Here is a 17,143-nt window from a genome sequence, read left to right as displayed (position 1 = left end):
CTCCCCCCCACCTTGAGATGCTGTAGAAATTGGCTTCAACGATGGCTAAATGTGAGGCAGCCAGGAAGAAGCAGAGGGTGATCACAGGGAACAGCAGGTGCCTTAGCTGCAGGACCCCAGCAGCTATCTGTATTTTGATTCTGAAACCATTGGCTAGTTCGCAGTAACATGACTGGCTTATGTGCAGAAGGCCAGTACTGACACATTTAAGATCCCTTATGGGTAACAGATTTTTTTAAAAAAAATTTTTTTAATTTTATGTGTATGTGTGTTTTGCCTGTATCTATGTATATGAAGTGTGCATGCCTGGTGCCCACAGAGGTCAGAAGAGGGAATTAGATTCTCTGGTTCTGGAGTTATGGATGTCTATGAACCACCATACAGGTGCAGGAACTGAACTCAGATCCTCTCCAATAGCAACAAGTGCTCTTAACCACTGAGCCATCTCCCCAACCCCAACAAATTTGGTTTGTGAGCCTTCTGGTTCTTTATTAGACACGCATATTCTCATTCTTCTTTGAATTAGGAGTTTGTTCCGAAATAGAATAATTTGCTGTTTTATTTTATTTATTTATTTGTTGGGTTTTGTTTATTTATTTATTTGTTGTTGTTTTTTGAGACAGGGTTTCTCTGTAGTTTTGGAGCCTGGCCTGGAACTCACTCTGTAAATCAGGCTGGTCTCAAACTCACAGAGATCTGCCTGCCTCTACCTTTTGACTGCTGGGATTGAAGAAGTGCACCAGCACTGCATGGCTTTGGTTTTATATTTTATAAACAGATCATTAATTTGTGAGGGCCCTGTTGTTAGTTCCAAACTTTCCTGTGTCTATCATGGAGTTGTCCCCTCTTAGTTGTTTAATATCTAATTTGTTGAGGGAAGTAGTAGATGAAGTGCCTGGCCCTGAAGGGACTTGAGGACTTGAGGTTTTAAGAAGAGGCAACCTGTAGCAACCAAAACCAGGTGGTAATGAAGACAGCTGGGCTAGCTTCTAAGTTTACATCTCAAAGAGCACTTGATTTCCTCAAGAAGGCTTCTTTAAAGCAGACACCTTAACTTGTATTGTCTTAAACTTCCTATGGGGCCACTGCCATGAGCCAGGTGTTGAAGGTCATTTAAAGTCACTCACCTACATCCCCTTCCCCAGAGGAGCCCTGCTGGACAGGGACAGAGGACAGAAAGAAATTCCTCCTGGCAGGGAGCTGGGTAGGAAGGGCAGGAGAGGGCTGGCCCTTCCCCTTCAAGACAGAGGGTCTTTCACCCAAAAGGGAATGCAGCTTGTCCAAGATCACATAGCCATTAAATAGTGGGACTAAGAGACCAAATCTAGGAAGCTGTTTTGTTTGCAATCTTTAAAAACACTTTAAAAAGAAATTGTGGCTGTGTCGGAATGTCTTGCAAGGGGATTACGGTGCTCCTGGTGCCCTTATCGTCTGTTCCGTTCAGTGGCCCTTTTTTGCATGACAGTTGTACACCTAATGTTCATTCCTTATTCATTTCACACGCCCTGTGTTTGTCAGTGCCACTTGCCAGGCTGATCCTAACTTGGAACGTGCAGATGCAGTGGCCTGTCCTCACTGGGTGTGTTTGCTGCACTGGGGTGGGGACAGTCATGTAAACAAGGACCACCACCCTGTTTGCAGTCCCAGGTAGTTTGGCATGTGTTGAATTTGCCATTCCTGAAAATTCAAGTGTGAAGGGTTATAATGTAAACCTGGTACAGTCTTAACTGCCTCTGAGGGAGAGAGGATGGCTGTAAATTTAGCTTGATGACTTAGATCCTGCACTTGTAACACTGTCTAAGAGAATGGCCTGCCGTGATGGGATTGCACTCTGTGACGTCCACTATACTAGCCTGTGGCCACATGTGGCCATCAGGCACTTAAAATGTACAGCTGATAAATCAAATTCTTTATTTTAGATAAGTGTCAGCCAGGAGTTGTCAAATTGGACAGCAAAGGTCTAGTCTGGAATTGGCACTTTTTCAAGTAAAGTCCAGACTGTAAATATTTTTGGCCCTGAGCAAAAGTAGCCACAGAGGTAAACGAAGGCTGTCTGTTGTCCAGCAAAGCTTTATTTACACAAGCAGATAGCAGGCTGGATTTGTTCATGGATCACAGGCTGCTGATCTGTTCTAGGCTTCTCCTGCGTGTCTCAACTGCCTGTGAAGACTAGGAGAGAGCATGGTTCCTGAAGCTTCCAGCCTTGCCTCTCCTACCCTCCATGGCTGGTCCCTGGAGCTCAGCTGACCCACCTCAGGGCCAGGTTTCAGGCAGGGACAGTTCAGCCCTAAAGATGCCAGCGACCAGAGAAGGGAGCAGCAGGACAGGCCGCCTAGAACCTTTCCTGCTGACCTCTGTTCTGGACCTCCAGAAAGCCTCGTGTCTGTCACTTTGTGCTGATTAATCTCCAGTAAACTTCCCGGATGATGGCAGGGAAGCCGGAGAGCAGGTGGTTCTTTTCCTGGTAGCCTCTTTCTCCTGGGAATTAGGGGTCTAACTATGGGAACCCTGCTCTCTCACAAGTTCTTGCTGTGTCATGAGTTGGTTGCTGTTCACTTTGCCAATAATAAAGTTAGGAAAAATTCTCAGAGGAAGCAAGTGCAGAAGTTGCCCCTCAGCCTCCATTTCCAGCACAGCAATCTGATGACGTGTTGACGGTAACAGTGCAGTATGGGTGGGCCACTGAATTCAGGACATGCTCAAGGCGTGTGTTATGTGAGCACTGGCGAGAATGAGAATGGGGTCCACTGTTACCCACTTTTTTTTGGTGGTTTTCCTTGACAGGGTTTCTCTGTATAGCCTTGGCTGTCCCAGAATTCGCTTTGTAGACCAGGCTGTCCTTGAACTCACAGAAATCCACCTGCCTCTGCCTCCCCAAGTACTGGGATTAAAGATGTGTGCCACCACACCCGGCTGAGTTACCTTCATTCTCAAAACCAGGCAGGGAAACTGCCAGAATGAGACTCTTGAAAGAGTAAGGATTCCTTCTCTGAACAGTTCATTGGGCTGCTGTCCATCACCCACCCTCTGAGTGGCTCGGCTCTGGGCAGAGTACAGGAATAACCTGTGAAGTTTGCTGTGTGTCACTGGTGGTGCGGAGGGTGACTAATGACAAAAGGCCTCCTGGGGAGGGTGTTGGTGAAGGCTGCACACCTTTGCAGTACTTAGTTCTGTCCTTGGACTTGGGGAGAAGGCAGTGGTGGTTCTCATGTTATAGAAAAAGCCATTTCCTGAATTCTTTCATTGAGATGTGTTAATCACGTAGAAGTATGAGAGAGGTGTAGGGACGGGTGGCAGAGTGGTTGCCTGGCATCCGTGAGGACCAGGGTTCAGTCCCCAGCCCCTCAGGAAGCCGAGTGTTATGGTTGACAGCACTCTTGAGGTGGAAACAGGGAATATCAGAAGTCCAAGGCTACATGGTGAGCTTAAGGACAGCTGTGGCTATGTGAGAACCTGGGTGAGTGTCCTGAGAGAGGGGGTTGGGGTGTTTCAACCTAGGAAGAGAATCACGGCAAGTCAGAGCCAAAGCTGGAGTGCACCAACCTCTGCTTATTCGCCCCACATACGCTCTAGTGTGTGTGCACCCGTAGCACTTTGCAGGCCCAGGGAACACTTGCTCACTCAGGAACCCTGCTGTGTCTCAACCTCAGTGTCACCCAGCCTGGAGGCCTTGTCTGTGGCTCCTGACTTGGGTGTCTGTCCTAGAGGCAGAAACTGAATTGACTGTGCATATTAGTGTCAGGACCAAGGCCACACACCCATGTGTCTCACTGTCCTTTTGAGTCCTCCCAGTACTGGAAGACATTATTATTTCCTTTTTTATTTTTTCCCTGGAGAGAAGGGAGCACCTTCTGCAAGACCACAGAAACTCAGTGAGTCTAAGGCAGTCAGAGCTCAGCACAGCTCTGTCACAGGATTGCAAGGGGAGGGGAACACCTCCTCACGTGTACACACACACACACACACACACACACACACACACACGCGCGCGCGCGCGTGCGCGCGCGAGCGCATGCACGCATGCACGCACACAAGCACATGTACACACTAAAATTTTTAGTGTAGTTTTGAAAAAATACTTAAAGCCTTTTTTTTTTTTTTTTAAATCTTGAAAAGACACTGCCCAAAGCAAGCAAGGACATAACACTCTACTAGCAGATAGAGGCCTGGTTTTATTTTAGGTCCTTGAATTATTCATAAGCCAAAAATTCCTGGTTTTAAGAATGCAGGCTAAAGTGTATGTAATGGTTAAATGCAGCGAGTAAATCTAGATCAGTTTTTTGTTTGGAAAAACACAAACCAAGGGGCCAACGAGATGGCTCAGCGGGAAGGAGCTCCTTCTCAGGGACCTACATGGTGGAAGGAGAGAATGGAATCCTGAAATTTGTCCTCTGACCTCTGACATACATCTACCCATGCCCCAAAATGTATTTAAAATGGAAACAACTACAAAATCAGGCTGTGTGGGGCGGTGTTCACCTGTGATTCTGGCCCTCGAAAGACTGGTGGTGTAAAAAGACCAAAAGTTCAAGACTAATGTAGGATGCTTAGTAAGTTTGGGACCAGCCTAAGGCTGTATTGAGACACAAGCCTGTAAGTGAAACCTGCACCTGTGGTTTTGGGCAGTTGGAGAACCCTGGTGCCGTGGGGTCTCCTTGGTTCTCTAGGTACAGTAAAGATGTGATGTTGTACCTTGCTGCCTGCTGGAGTGCAGACTGGAGTATTTATCAGTGACCCACCTGTCAGGGTCTCTGCAACTCGTTCAGAGACGAAAGGGGACATTAAGTCTAAAGTGGCATGCTAAAATAGTGTAGGATCTAGGGACGAGACACCCCAGTATCCATTCACTTCTGCATAGACCTTAAGTTTTCTCAACGTTTGAAAGAAGTGCCGAGAAAAGCTGTGCTTTAGGCCATGTATGAAAGACCTGTCACTACCTAGAAATTGCACCCAAAGTGGCCAGTGGCTGCCCTTGTCTGTTGGCCGTTTTACTCCCTGGTTGTTGACTCACAGTGTCTACACTGCTCTCCGTGTGGTATTTTGTGGTGTGTACTTGGTTTGATATTGACAGCATTCTTACTGGCCTTACACTACTTTTAATGTCCATAGGGGGATAAAACCAAGGTTCCTTCTGAGCTTCAGGGTTAGGATAAAGATGAGGGTGGGGCCTGGTATCACCAAAACGCTTGTTACATTAGACGAATGTGACCCTCTCTGTGCCTAGAAACAGGAATAATAATGTGATTCACCTCTCCAGTGCTTGTGAGGGATAAACACGTAAATGTATGTCAGTTGCTTAAAATGGCTCCTGGACTGTTGTAAGACAGTATAAGCGGTGGCCATGGTGACCCCTTTTGTGGGACACCTGTGGTACTTTCTGGAACCCAGCAACTAACCACAGTTACAGCTGGGTGACACCTGTATGTTTGCTCCTCTTGAAGCTCAGCTGAGGTCTGTCTGTCTCATTTTCCAAGCCTTTTCATCCCTTGCTAAGTTGCCACCCTAAAGCAGTGTTTAAAATTATCTGCTGGGTGATCCTAGGTGCCACCTCCATGGCCTTTGTCAAGCACATGCCAACCCCTGATCCAGCCTCCTTAGCTCTGTCAAGCCCAAACTAAGAACTCAGGCTTACATTTTTAATGTTTTGAAGTAGGGTTTTAGCATTAACAGTCGTTAAATCACTTTCAGTTTAGAAGTTAGCAATGCTGGTTATGACCACTCCCAGATAGTGTCTTTTCCACTTGGGTTATGAATGCAAATGTTGCTGTCTAATGTTTTAGCTATGACTTCCAGGACTCTCATCAGAGCTCTTATTAATGGATTCCTTTTTTATGTTGATTTGTTTTGTTTTTCCTTTATTTGAGATGGGTTCTTATCATGTTGCCCAGACTAGTCTCAAACTCTAGGCTTAAGAAGCCCTCCTGTTTCAGCCTCCCATGTATCTGGGACTACGGGCATGTGCCAGTAGGTGCAACTAATGCTGTTTTGTGTAATTAGGAAGTATTTATATTCTGTTTTCCCTCCAGATTATTTTCATCTTTTGCCTGTTTAAATTAGGCAGTATTTGAACCAAGTAAGACCTCAGTTGTAAGCTTAAATCTTACTGTTTTAATTTTTAATATTGTGGTATTTGTAGAATTTGATATGTTAACATTTGATTGGGATTTTTACCATCTCTGTACATGACAGCTTTTATCATATGTTGAATTTTTTTTGTCTGCTAGTTGTGTTACTCATAAACACTATTTCTAAATGGTAGTGTTTAATTTATAAAATCCTGAGGACAATAATGTTTCATTCTAGGGAACAGTCTTTTTTTTTTTTCAAATGTCATTTTATTTGTAAGATGCTATAACTAATTACAAGTTTAAACTATAACTTGGTAATTTTAGTTAAAAATATGGAATGCTTCACGAATTTGCGTGTCATCCTTGCTCAGGGGCCATGCTAATCTTCTCTGTATCGTTCCAATTTTAGTATATGTGCTGCCGAAGCGAGCACTCTAGGGAACAGTCTTAACTCTGAAGTTGCTGGCCCTTCAGTCTTGGGAGGCCTCAGAAAAAAGGTGGGAGAAGGTGTAAGCCAAACACACTTGAGAGCCACATACTCAGAACTCAGTGGCTGTGGCCTCCCTGCAGTCTGCAGAAAACCACACACCAGGGACCCCAGAGCTGCAGAACTACCTTCAAGAGGTCTGCAGGTACACCATAGTCTAAATGCTGCCTCCATAGGAAAATCTGTGTGGGGCATTGGCTTGATGGTGAAGCAATGCTGAGTAAATGGCTGCTTTCATAGAACCAGGTAGCAATGTCCAGCTAGTCCACCAGGCCACTAGCCATGCACGTGCCTGTCTAACCTAAGAGCGCCCTTGGTGAAGCATGAAAATCGCAACTCTGACACGCACTTTCTCAAGTCCGTATGATGAAATGCAAAGTTCACATAGAGGCATTTCAGCATGCTGGAGTGTTTTGGCCATCCTGAGGAAACAGCCCACCTTGGTGAATTGAGGTGCAGGCTTAATGTTCTAGACACTTTCCTGGGCTCATCTTTTTACTTGAAATAACAAAAGCCACGCTCTGTTTATGACACAAGCATTTGGCACATCTTCTCAGATATCCAAGAAGTGAGCTTATCAGTTCAAAGGAAACAATCGTGACAGTATTTTCTTGCTTCTGGTAAAATTTCAGCTTTTAAACTAATTATGGATTTTGAAAACATTGTCTCTGCCACTGTGAGTATGACAGCTCTCCAGTGAAGAAGACGGCACTGCTGGGATTGGGGACATTGTCCACTTACAGTGGGAGGCCCACATCCCGTATGCTCCTGGGGACCAACGTGTAGCAACAGCATAAAACATCTGCTGGCAACAGAGCTGTTGGCTGTGCACTGCACATGAGTGGAGTTTCGTGTAACTGAACAACTCATTGGTTCAGCCTCAGATTCCACCCTGCAGCCAGTATTTAAGGTCACACTTGTTGGCCAGGTATAGTGGATCGTGCTTGTGTAAGCCCAGCACCTGGGAGGCTGAGGCAGAAGGATCGCCGTGAGCTTCAGGCTTGCTTGGGCTGCAGAGTAAGACAGTCTCAGAAATCAAACAGCAGCGGAAGTAAAATACAGCAGCAGCTCTCGCATCTTGAAGTTTAGTGTGGGATCAAAGCCCATTTTGAAAACTTTCAAATATATAAAAAATAAAAAACAAAAAAAGAATATACATAGAAAAGAAAACTTTCAAGCTGTTGAAGTAGCCCATCTTTTCCAACTAGGTATGTCCCTGTTGGCCAGAGAGAGAGAGATTTCCATACCGCTCAACAAAAACAACTTAGCGCAGGAAGTTGAATCAGAAGCAGCTATCTGCCCTGTTAAGTCTGCTGTCAAAGACCTATACAGAAGTGTAGGCTAGGGTGCCATTTCCCCTACTTTTAAAAATTACATTTTTTTATGATTTTATTTATTATGTATACAACATTCTGCTTCCATGTATATCTGCACACCAGAAGAGGGCACCAGGTCTCATAATGGATGGTTGTGAGCCACCATGTGGTTGCTGGGAATTGAACTCAGGACCTCTGGAAGAGCAGCCGGTGCTCTTAATCTCTGAGCCATCTCTCCAGCCCACATTTGTTTTATTTTAGTAATAATGTGGCCTGACATGAAATAGGTCTATTAATTACTTAAGAAGAGGGTGACATTTTAAAAATTCTCGTATGTGGCCCAAATCTCTGAATGTAACATATCTAATCAAAGCTCTTTTGGGTCTTCATCTAGAACCTGACAATCTAAGTGGGTAAGTGGGTGCCGACACCACAAAAACTGGAAAGCGTTACCCCAGGAAATCTCTTGCCCAGCCTGGGAGTGTTTCCAGTTTCTTCCCACTCAGATCCAAACAAAATAGGCCAGCAAACTAAGCAGTTTACCCCATAATCGTGGAAAGGGCTCAGTGTCTCCCACATGCCTTAGTTTCCTTCGCCTTTTAAGAAATCTGTTTCTGAAATCCTTTTCATTCAATCCATATGTGAACACAGCCACCTTTGCATTTTTCTTAATCAGAACTAAAACCAGAATTCTCCCTAACCTCGTCCTTAACCTTCTGCAGTCTTCACTTACATCTGCAAAGTGCTTGCCACTCGTTTGCAGTTTGCTGTGTGCACTTACAGACCTTTTTCTGTGTGTGTGTGTTTACTTCTTCACACAAATAATAATAAGTGTGCATTCCTTCACGGAAAGTTTCTAGTCATTTTTATTTCTTCAGTTATTAAGGGGAAAAACTAAGATGAAATGAATTTGAACCAAAACTTTGCAAGTTTTTAATAGTTAGGTGGTGCTCTGAACCGTTGTCACATTTTATAGTTCTGTCTTGTACTATTTACATTTACAGGGTATAAACTCTTGGTTAAGTCACCCATGTCTTTCTGTAAATTTGGTTTAAAATTTTTGGACTAGGTAGGCATTTGGAAGGAGCAAGTATAGTAGTAGCACCTGCCACCTGCCTGGGGACAATCCTGTACTCACGCTCTGCATTCCCTTACAGGTCTGGGGGGGGGCAGGACACCCCTTCCTGGTCGAGCTTCAGAATAGAGGCCCTGTCCCCCTTACCGCAGCTGGAGATGTGGGCTTCCGATTCTTCTTCAGACATGAGCCAAAGCACATTTTAGTGTATAATAGTAATATATGTTACTATATATAATATATTATACATATATTACTAAGAGACCATCGCTGACCTTTTTTTTTTTTTTTTTTTTTTTTCTCCGAGACAGGGTTTCTCTGGGGCTTTGGAGGCTGTCCTGGAACTAGCCCTAGGCTGGTCTCAAACTCACAGAGATGCACCTGCCTCTGCCTCTGGAGTGCTGGGATCATAGGCGTGTGCCACCTCCGCCCGGCTTATCACTGATCTTTTGAAAGATATTTTACTTTAATTTTAAAATGTTAGGCCACTCTCACTAAGTGACCCTGCCCACCAGACACACCCCTTCCCCGGCTGTCAGATGAGGTTGTTCAGGAATCAGCTGTCAGAGCCAGGATGGAGGACTGACTGTCATTTACAGGGTCTGCGTTAAGTCTCGGTACCTTCCTGACCCTGCTAGTATGTTCTGTTTAGAAATGCATTCCATCACATTCCTTATTTTCCTGGGCACTGAAAGAAAGGGACTTTGAAGTCCTTGAAGGTGAGAAGTGTGGTGAGACTGAGCAGAGTTCTCCATTGTCCTCTGGAGGTGACTGCCCGGAGGGAGTGCCACAGAGCCTCACTGTGTAGTCCTACCCGCCCTCAGGTACAGCCCCTTCAGCTCCATCCTCTAGAGTGCTGGGATTATAAGCATGTGCCACTCCAGCTGGCCCAGTCTTCTTTCACAGCAAAATCACTTTGGCACTGTGCTAAGAGAAGAGTTTGGGAAGCTAGAGAGATGGCTGTGTAGGTAGGAGAACTTGCAGCTCACCAGCTCAAGAACTTGAGTTCAGATGCAGCTCTCATGTAAGAAGCTGGGTGTGGCTGTAACCCTGCGCTATGGGGTGGAGACAGGGAGAGAAGAGGCTCGCTGGGGATGTCCTGTTGCAAGCCCAGTTTCAGGGCCAGTGAGAGACCCTATCTAAAAGGAGGAACCTAGAGAGCAGTGGGCAAGACACCCAGTGTCCTCTGTCTGGGTCCCCACTACACACAAGGGTGTGTACCCACACATGCACTTTCACAGCGGTTTTTATTACTCAGAAACAACAGTAAAATGTATAGGCAAAGTTAGGCCTAGGAATATAGAACTCAATCTTGGGGTGCTTGCCTAGCATATATGAGGCCTTGGGTTTAGTCCCCAGTACTGCAGAAGAAACAAACAAGCTAAAGCTATTTTTTTAAACTGCCTTTCCTCCTCTCTTACTCTAAGTAAAAACTCAATTCTCTGATATTAACCTTGAACTTGAGACTGTCTAGCTAACCTCAGCCTTCTGAGGGCTCAACTCCAACTTTAATGTTTCTGACTTATTTCCTGGATGCAGCTGAGGCCATCACATGCTGAAACTGAGGTTTTCTGAGACAGGTAAACTTCTGGGATAGGGTGTGATTCATTTAAATAGCATAGTACTGGTAGGAATTCTGCATCCTTTTCACTTTTAGGTTCTATTTAAATATTTAAATGTGAGCTTTAAAATATTAATCATCAAGTTTTGTATTTCATTTTTGTGTGAGTTGGATTTATCATTATCCAACTAAATGAACACAGGTGGCCTGCCTTCCTAGGTTGGAAAACAGCTGATGGGGTATGTGTGTGCCCGTGTTGTGTTTTGGTAAGTCCGAACATCAGCTAACCAGAAGCCCCTTAAGCTTACCGCCTCTTTTGGTGCAGCACATGGGCACAGGTTTATGAGACTTTACACCTTTTTGTTTTTTTTTTTACAGAGAAGAGAGCCTATGCGAGAATCGTAGGCTAAACTCGGAGCAGGAGCAGCAAAGTAACTTCTGACACTGCACCTCTTACTTAATTGTTAAGAGGTATCTTCAGTACAGAGTTCTTGGGTGGGAAGCAGAGACTTGTCAGCCAAGCTAATGGCCCTAACTGTGTCATCCATATAACTAGACAGGCCTCGTGGGTAAATATTTACACAGCAGCCCCTGGGCAGAGCCATCGGCACTGAACTTCTCCCTGCCACCCAGCGTGCCAGGTATCACCATCTTTCTTCTCCGGGGTTCTTGATATTGTTTAAGCAAAAAGTCTGGCAGAGCAGTTTCCTGGGAGCAGCCAGTATGCTGTGTGTGTGCTCCCAGTGAGAGCAGAGTGACCCTACTACCATCATTAGCACCCAGGGACCTTTTTCATCTTCAAAGCTCCTTGCAAGTGTTCATTAGCAGTTGCCCTCTTACCTGTGAGGTAGTAAACAGGTGTTATTAGCCCCATTTTTACAGTTGTGGAATTCAGAGCAGAGTGTTCCCCAACTTGCCTGAGGTCCTGGAGCAGTTGGTGACAGAGGCCTCAGGCTTTTCTGACTCACAGTTCTGGGCTCACAGACTCTGGCTGAGCATGGGAAGCTGCTCTTGCAGGTTCCTTTATCTCAGAGATCTCCACAGAGCACTGTCTGATGTGTTTACAGTGATGTAGAGTTCAGGACACTGAAACAGACTAGTCAATCTGATGGTGTCATCTAGAAAAAGACAAGATGCAGATGCTGGGGCACGAAGGTAAGGCTCTTCCCACTGGGCTGTGGTTATGGATGACATTAACTCGACAGTGCCTGGCTGCAGCCTGTCTTCATGGCGCTGGTGCTCATGGTGTCCTGTGTCGCCGTGAGTTAAGGAGCTCAGCTATCCTGAGAGAGCCACTGTCTAGCTGGATTGTTAAAACACAGCTGGCAAGAGTATTTCAGTGCTGAACTTTCATTCCTGGTAAAGATGTTTAATGTGATTCCAGGAGTCTGGCACCATGGTGACTCTCCTCCTTGTGCTGGTGGCAAAGTAGCGTGGGGTCTTGTAGAATGGAGGCATCTTCCTGTGAAAGCAGACTCTGTCTTAGCTTACGAGTTTGTCGAAGGAGAAATGGTCCTAGACAAACAGTTGGCATGGCAGTAGAAGCATCGTGAACGTGCATTCCTGCCCGTTTCCTCTCCCCTTCCCTGCTCTCCTGCTCGGTGTGCACTGTTGGCAGCAGCCCTGCAGCCTCACTGCACCAAATGAGTTTGAACTTCAGACAGAAACTAGACAGTTGAGCTCACTTCAAATGGAATGAAACTTTCTACGTGACAAAGACAGCAGAACTGAGTCTTGACTTCCTGCCTGTGCCCACGTAAAGTTCGATGTCCTTCGTTAGGTGAGTGTTTAGAAATGACTGACTCGGGGCTAGACTTGGTCATGTTACAGGTGCCGCAGGTGTGTGCCGATGCCAGCTTCCAGAGGCACTGAGGGACGAGGGCAGAAGCAGACATTTGACAGAGCTCATTGGTGGTACCAGAGCAAAGGGCGATGGTGTGAGGGTGTTCTGCCCAGGAAGGGTTTGTAGCGAGTGCGTGGCAAAGCAGCCTCCCTTGTGGGACTGATGGAAGTGCAGCAGAAGGCTGATGTCCAGTGCCACTGCGCCCTCACACAAGGGAGGAAGGCCAGGCCAGCAATGCATTTGTATGTGATGAGACACAACACACTGAGAAGAAACTGAAAGTGGTACCTACCTGCCGTAGGAGAGGAGAACAGGGGGGCATGCATGAGCATGGGCGCATGTGTGTCTGAAGAACGTGGATATTCAGAAAAAGGAAAGGAAACAGCACTGAGCGCGCCACCAGGGCATCACCGGCCTTCCGTGTGGCCTCTGAGGCAAATGCTGTGTGTTATCCAAGCCGCTGGACAGAATGAAGCATTGAGAAGCACTGCCACCCAGCTTTGATTTGAGACTGGCCGGAAGCTGGCTTTCCTAGTCTTTCTGGCCAGGCAGGCCCTCTCAGATTTTGCCCCGCCTGGCTGGCATGTGCTCCTTTGCCAAGGCAACAGCGCAGGTGGAGTGTTCAGGTCAACCCCTGGCGAGCCTTGGCTCATGCTCTGCCCCTCTGGGCTAGCTGACCTTTTGTTTCTGTGTTCATTTAATTGAATGAATTGTCTTTCTGCGTGCACTTGGTAAGACTGTTGGTTTGTTTTTTCTGTTTTGTCGTCCCCCCACCCCCCACCCCGGGGTGAATGGTGAGGTGGTCAAAAGCAGCTCTGTTGAAAAAGCTCAATTCTCACAGCCTCCTCAAGAGGCTGGCACCTGCACTTTCTGGGGCAGGAGGGGTTTTAAAGGAGGAAGTTGACCCTTGTGGCTTTGGTCTTCCTGGTGCTGAAGAGAGAAGGCCTCTGCAGGGCAGGACAATAAATGGGAAGCTAGAACAAAGAGGGGAGGGGCCCAGGACTGGTTAGAGTGAATGGCTCGAAGGGTGTGGCCGGTGGCAGTGTGACTCTGCCCAGCTCCGGCTGACAGAGGCTTTGCAAGGTGTTTTCCAGTTCTGTGGGTGTCTTCACTGTTTCTCAGTAGAGAAGTTCTGATCTGCACAAAGGCTGCTTCGTTTTGTAGCCTGTGCTCTGTGAGTCACATCTAAGGAACTGTACAGAACCATATTGTTGTACAGCTTGCATTAAGGCCTTTTTGATCAGTGTTGAGTTGGTTCTTATTTACAGTATAGGCGAAGGTGACCTTCATCTCTTGCATGTGAGTACTCTGTTTTCCCGTGATCATTTGTTTAGGTAACTGCTCCCTGCCCCATTGAACAGACTTAGGGGCTTGCTGAAAGTCGGTGGGCCTTAAATGGGAAGGCCGTTTCTGGGCTCCCGACTCTGTTCCATCTTGTCCCTGTCCTCACGTCTGTCCTCGCATGGCTGTCTTGGTTGCTTTTGCTCTGCTGCACAGCTCTAAACTCAGGAAGTGTGGCCCCTGTAATTCTGGTCTTCTCTCCCAGGTGGCTTGATACTTTTAGGATCTGTTTGTCAGCACCCCGTCTCTTTCTCGTATTCTGTGACTTGCCCAAGTCAAGTCGGTGATGGAGACAGGGCCACCTACCCTCCCTAGGAGCACCTCTGAGTCTAAGGGAAAAGCCCCTCTCCCAGATGTTTCTGCTTCTGAAACCTACGGGATTTACCATGAAACCCCCTTTGGATTTAGTGCTACAGCTCAGGGTCAAAGTGACTGTCCAGCTGTCTGTGAAGATTGTCTTGCCCTGCCTGCCTCTAACCTCTCCAGACCAAAGGCCAGCTACAGAGCTGTGTGTCCCATCTATGAGGGGTCAAGTGATGTAACCTGAGTCACAGGTCCTGTGTCCTCTCCTATTGATCTTGAGATCCGTTTGGTTCCCATCAGTCTTGTCCATCAAGATGAAATCCATTTCATTCCCTGGGAGATGAGGGCTGTGATTCTTGCCCACAGACTCTTAGTTCCCCTGGATCCAGGCTCAGTCATGTCCCAGCCCGTGTGCGGCTCCGTGACAGAACATGTGCTATCCAAAGGAAGAACAAGGGGGCTATGTTGGGTTTCCAATGTAAAGAACTGTTCCTGGTTTTTTGAGATTGTCCTTTTGGGTATTAAAATGGGCTTTTTTTTTTTTTCCTCCTTTAATCTCATCGGTGATAAGCCAGTGAAATTACAACTCCAGCCCACATACCCAAAAACATTACATTCAGAGGTACCACATAATACTTCACATGAGTGCTTTCTTCTTGCCAGGCATTGGTGGCACATGCCTTTAGTCCCAGCACTCGGGAAGCAGAGGCAAGCGGAACCCTGAACTCCGAGCCTTTCTCTACACAGAGAAACCCTGTTTTCATTGGTGTATAGCCAGGATGATATGACCTGCTTCCTGCATGATCGGTTCCCTTGCACCTGAACAAGGTCAAACATTTTACCCTGGACTGCAATCGTTATGAAGTGGAATGCTAAATCCAAGTAGTTTACATAAAGGTTGGAAGGTGTGGTGGTTGTTTATTGTAATGCTGCGGTGGTATTCTGCACATTCATGTAGACGTGTGTGTGTGTGTGTGTGTGTGTGTGTGTGTGTGTGAGGATCTAGGGAGCACTCTACTCAGACATGTAGACATTGTTGGGGGATGCAGGGTCACCCAGGGAGCACTCTGCTCACCTGTGTAGCCATTGTGTTTGTTGATGAGACCCGGAGAGCACTCTGCTCACATCCATGTAGACCTTGTGTTTGTTGATGAGGCCGGGAGAGCACTCTGCTCACATCCATGTAGACCTTGTGTATTGGGGAAGGATCATCACCACTAGATGGTGCCAGGATGGACACATGCTCTGTTTGGGAAACCTACAAAGTTTGTTTTAACCATCAGCCAAGACCAAAACAGTTCTTTACCTCATCTCAGAAGGGCTTTCTTCACCCTGCCACACTGCACAACTGGACATTTTGAAGACCCCTTCAGCTAAATGTGATTGAACTTTCTCTCTTGAGTTAGCTGAGGTGGCCTGCTCCTGGTAGCCGTCAGTGCTAGAGGCATCTGTTAGCTCTAGCTCCAGGCATTGAAAATGAGAAGAAGGGTATAAACTTTCAAAACATCCTGTATCACTTTCAGGTAACTTTGTCTGGTAGTTGAGTAGAGCTTTTGTATTTACACTTTGTTTCCCCTTCCCACTGTCATAGTGCCTGCCCAGTTACTCTGTAGGATGGCTAGACCTTCAGCAGCTGGACACAGTGGGGAGGGGCGGGGGAGGTTAGGGTTGGATGTGTAGCTATGATGGGGCCTTATTGTAAATGTCATCAAGACATTTCTGAGCACATTTGTTTTGTTAGGTGTTTTTGAGACAGGGTTTCTCTGTAGCCCTTGCTGTCCTGGAACTCCCTCTGTAGACCAGGCTGGCTTCGAACTCAGAAATCCTCTTACCTCTGCCTCCCAGTGCTGGGATTAAAGGTATGTGCCACCACTGCCCAGCCACTCTGAGCACATTTGAATGTGTTGAAAATTTTTAAATGAACAGCCAATAGCAACAGTACCATATGGCATGAGAGTGAGGCCTCTCTCAGGGATGCTCACAGCCCAGGGGAGTGCTCCTTGAGTTTTGGGGAAGGTTTTTGTTTCCTTCATTTTGTTAGTTTTATTTCTTTTACCATAAGTGAAATACTCTTTGTGGATAGATAGTTAGTGTCTATGATACATTGATATTAATACCTTAATGTGTAAAAAAGCTCACATTTAATAGGACATGGGTCCTCTTACTACTTTTTGGCTACTTCCATAAAACAATTTGATGTGACATAAGCGATCAGAACATCTGCACAGATCTGTTGATGAGTGATAGAGTCTCAGTTAGTCCTTGCTGGCCTCAGAAATGTTGCCATAAATGATCTTGGCCTGTTTCTCACTCCTATGTACTGGGATTACAAGCATATACCACCATGCTGGGCTCTGCAGGGTTGTATGTATTAAAGGCAAATGTACTAGAAATAAACCGGAAACCAGTGTACAGAGCTGATTCAGCTTTTGAGTAGAGGTTTTTGTTTGTTTGTTTGTTTGTTTGTTGATGATTTTGGGGGTGGGTAATGCAACTGGTGGGAATGGGCCAGTGAGCAGGGTAAGATGGGACACACACAACCCTGTAGAATATCCCTTAAGTGAAAGAATTTGCCTGTTGTTCACATCTATCCAGAAATACTCTTTAAGCAGCCATCATATGGTGTAGATTTGAAGGCAAAATTCATAGTACCAATGGGGCCTGGGACCCAGAGAGAGATTCTGTCTATTCTATCATTCTATCACTGGGATCCAGAGAGGATCTCCAGTCCTTCATCTTACAACTAAAGCTGGTGTCTTAGTTAATATTCTATTGCCATGAAGAGACACCGTGACCACCACAAGCATTCCTATAAAGGGAAGCATTTTTGCTGGGGCTTGCTTATCGTTCCAGAGGACTAGTCAGTATCACCGTGGAAGGCGTGTGGCAGCACAGACAGACATGGTGCTGGAGCAGTAGTTGAGAGCTTCATTTCCTGATCCACAGGCAGAGTTAGAACTGTGAGTTTTTGACACACCTCCAAGCCCACTCTCAAATGACAGAACTCCTCCAGCAAGGACACACATCCTAATCCTTCTAAACTGTTCATCAGCTAAGGACTGAGCATGGAAATACAGAAGCCCCTGTTGGCCATTCAGACCACCACAGCTGACAAGGGTCAACAGAGGTGGAAAAAAAAGAGGTAGCCA

General features: G+C 46.2%; 1 protein-coding gene and 1 non-coding gene across 8 annotated transcripts in view; one reads left to right on the top strand and one right to left on the bottom strand.

The window, feature by feature from the left end:
• Ppp2r5c (protein phosphatase 2 regulatory subunit B'gamma) overlaps positions 1–17,143 on the top strand; it is a 128,675-nt gene that overhangs the window by 41,294 nt on the left and 70,238 nt on the right. The window lies entirely within an intron of this gene.
• Positions 6,395–6,501, bottom strand: LOC113835836. Its single transcript, XR_003485585.1, has one exon. It is a non-coding gene; the product is annotated as a U6 spliceosomal RNA (small nuclear RNA).

The sequence above is a fragment of the Cricetulus griseus genome, chromosome 5, assembly GCF_003668045.3.
Source record: "Cricetulus griseus strain 17A/GY chromosome 5, alternate assembly CriGri-PICRH-1.0, whole genome shotgun sequence".
Classification (NCBI taxonomy): Eukaryota; Metazoa; Chordata; class Mammalia; order Rodentia; family Cricetidae; genus Cricetulus; species Cricetulus griseus.
Note: the sequence above shows the minus strand (reverse complement) of the source record. Positions and strands in the feature narration are given on the sequence as shown.